This window comes from Arachis duranensis, chromosome 5 (genome assembly GCF_000817695.3).
Source record: "Arachis duranensis cultivar V14167 chromosome 5, aradu.V14167.gnm2.J7QH, whole genome shotgun sequence".
NCBI lineage: Eukaryota > Viridiplantae > Streptophyta > Magnoliopsida > Fabales > Fabaceae > Arachis > Arachis duranensis.
This window is the reverse complement of record NC_029776.3, coordinates 52485900-52489743: the sequence shown is the minus strand read 5'-3', so window position 1 is coordinate 52489743 and position 3844 is coordinate 52485900.

Here is a 3844-nt window from a genome sequence, read left to right as displayed (position 1 = left end):
TGTAACATAATGCTTCCTCACTTTCAAAAGTGCAAAGTTCCTTCCATGGCAAGCTGTGTGTAGGGGGATCACCGTTGTCAATGGCTACCGTCCATCCTCTCAGTGAAAACGTTCCAAATGCTCTGTCACAGCACGGCTAATCATCTGTCGGTTCTCAATCAGGTTGGAATAGAATCCAGTGATTCTTTTGCGTCTGTCACTAACGCCCAGCCTTCAGGAGTTTGAAGGTCGTCATAGTCATTTAATCCTCGAATCCTACTCGGAATACCACAGACAAAGTTTAGTCTTTCTGGATTCTCTTGAATGCCGCCATCAGTCTAGCTTATACCACGAAGATTCTGATTAAGGAATCTAAGAGATACTCATTCAATCTAATGTAGAACGGAGGTGGTTGTCAGGCACACGTTCATGGATTGAGGAAGGTGATGAGTGTCACGGATCATCACCTTCTCCATAATTAAGCGCGAATGAACATCTTGGATAGGAACACGCATGTTTAAAGGGAAAACAGAAATAATTGCATTAATTCATCGAGACGCTGCAGAGCTCCTCACCCCCAACAATTGAGTTTAGAGACTCATGCCGTCAAAGAGTATATAATTCAGATCTGAAAATGTCATAAGGTCCAAAATAAGTCTCTAAAAGTTGTTTAAATAGTAAACTAGTAACCTAGGTTTACAGAAAATGAGTAAACTAAGATAATTGGTGCAGAAATTCACTTCTGGGGCCCACTTGGTGTGTGTTGGGGCTGAGACTTAAGCCTCTCACGTGCTTGGGCTGTTTCTGGAGTTGAACGCCAGGTTGTAACATGTTTTGGGCGTTGAACTCCAACTTGTAACCTGTTTCTGGCGCTGGATGCCAGACTACAACATTGAGCTGGCGTTGAACGCCAGTTTACATCGTCTATCTTTGCGCAAAATATGGACTATTATATATTTCTGAAAAGCCCTAGATGTCTACTTTCCAACCCAATTGAGAGCGCGTCAATTGGACTCCTGTATTTCCAAAAAATCCATTCCGAGTGCAGGGAGGTCAGGATCCAACAGCATCAGCAGTCCTTTTTCAGCCTAACTCAGATTTTTGCTCAGCTCCCTCAATTTCAGCCAGAAAATACCTGAAATCACAGAAAATTATACAAACTCATAGCAAAGTCCAGAAATATGATTTTTGCCTAAAAACTAATAAAATTCTATTAAAAAATAATTAAAACATACTAAAATCTACATGAAATTATCCCAAAAAAGCGTATAAAATATCCGCTCATCACAACACCAAACTTAAACTGTTGCTTGTCCCCAAGCAATTAGAAGAATAAAATAGGATAAAAAGAAGTTAAAAAGCAATAATATCTCAGAGTTTCAAGTGAGGCTTAGGTTTTAGTTAAATGAGCGGGGCTAGTAACTTTTTGTTTCTGAACAGTTTTGGCATCTCACTTTATCCTTTGAAATTCAGAATGATTGGCATCCGTAGGAACTCAGGATTCCGATAGTATTATTTATTTTCCTAGTGTAGTATGTTGATTCTTGAACACAGTTACTTTATGAGTCTTGGTTGTGGCCCTAAGCACTTTGTTTTCCAGTATTACCACCGGATACATAAATGTCACAGACACATAATTGGGTGAACCTGTTCAGATTGTGACTTAGCTTTGCTAAAGTCCCCAATTGGAGGTGTCCAGAGCTCTTAAGCACACTCTTTTGCCTTGGATCACGACTTTAACCACTCAGTCTCAAGCTTTTCACTTGGACCTGCATGCCACAAGCACATGGTTAGGGACAGCTTGATTTAGCCGCTTAGGCCTGGAATTACTTCCTTGGGCCCTCCTATTCACTGATGCTCAAAGCCTTGGATCCTTTTCACCCTTGCCTTTTGGCTTTAAGGGCTATTGGCTTTTTTTTCTTTTTCTTGATCCAATGATTCCTTGTAAGAAAATTTTTTTTTTCACTGCTTTTTCTTGCTTCAAGAATCAAATTCATGATTTTTCAGATCATCAATAATATTTTCGTGTTCCTCATTCTTTCAGGAGCTAACATTCGTAAAATTCAAGATACAAATTATGCACTGTTCAAGCATTCATTCAGAGAACAAAAGGTATTGCCACCACATATAATTAATTATAATTTTTATTATTAAGAACTCGAAAAATATAAATTACTTCTTTAGTCTAATTATCTACTATTTTATTCATGTTTGATGATGATGAGAAAAATAAATTATAACTTAATTGGAAATAAAACCAGAATAGATATGCTAATTACTACTACTACTGTATAACTTCTAAGGTAAATTCCTATAATAACACTATCACAGAGTTAAAGCTAAAATTAGAACTCAACAACCTGTATTTTGGGAAGTGGATGTTCCTCTGATTTGTGGGGTGCTTGGTCCTTCAAGGATTAATTTCTAGCGCTTCAGCTCCCTTAAGTCATGCCCTTGCTCTTCTTGTTCCCTAAGCAATTTGCAAAGCATGCTACTTTGATTGTTCTGTTCTTCCTTTATTTGGTTTATAACTTCTTACAACTTGGAAACAACTGCCTCAAGATGTTCCCAATATTCAAATTGAGGAAGTTCTGGGAGGAATTCTTGTGCTCTCCTCTTGATTGGATCATCTTGCAGCTGTTGTCTTTCCATTGATATTTTAGTAATTGGCCGCTCAACTGAGATATACTCAGTTATTCCCATTTTTACTCCGGCATCTCTGCAGAGCATAGAAATTAAGCTTTGATAGGCCAATTTGGCATCCTTGGGGTTCTTGTTTGCTATTTTGTAGAGTTCACACGAGATTAGTTGATGAACTTCTACTTCTCTTCCCAACATGATGCAGTGAATCATCACTGCTCTTTTAACAGTAACTTCAGAACAGTTGCTGGTGGGCAATATAGAACGTCCAATAAAGTCCATCCAGCCTCTGGCAACTGGTTTGAGATCTTCTCTCTTGAGTTGATTTGGGATGCCAGTGGTGCTGGTGGTCCACCTGGCTCTAGGGATGCATATATCCTCTAGAATCTTGTCCAGGCCTTTGTTTACCCTCATCATTCTCCTGTTAAAGGAGTCTGGGTTATCTTTCAGTTGAGGAAGCTTAAAGATCTCCCTGATTTTGTCAGGATGGATGTGAACAATCTTTCCTCTGACTAAGGTCCGATGGTCATAGAGGGCAGCTCCAATTATTCTTTGCCTGTCTGTCTGCCACAGATTAGCATAGAACTCCTGAACTATATTCCTTCCCACTTTTGTTTCAGGATTAGCTAGGATTTCCCAGTTCCTGTTTTGAATTTGTTCTTGGATCTCCGGATATTCATCTTCTTTCAAATTGAACTTGACTTTCGGGATCACTGATCTTAGACCCATTATTTTGTAGTAATGGTCTGAATGTTCTTTAGTCAAGAACTTCCCTTGATTCCAAAGTGATTTTGGAATACTCTCTTTCTTGCCTCTTGGGGTGGGTTGTTTTCCTTTAGGGGCCATGATCAAAGTGAGTATGTTTTTGTCTAGGTGCCATGATCTTGATGAGTTTTAGCTCAGTGATTATGGCAAATCACACCAAACTTAGATGTTTGCTTGTCCTCAAGCAAAAGAAAAGAAAGGAGAGGGATAGGATGAGAGCAAGTGTGGAATGGTGGATGATGGGAGGGGCGCCGAATGTGGATATAAAGGTGGGGAGGGTGGGTTCGAAAATAAGAAGAAAAAGATAAGATAGAAGATATGATTTATAAAAGATAAATATGATAAGAAAAAGATATAATTAAAAAATTGTTAATGATATTTGGAAAAGATAATTTTGAATTTTAATTTTGAAAGAAGATTTTTAAAAGATAATTGAGTTTTGAAAAACTTAAAAAAAAAG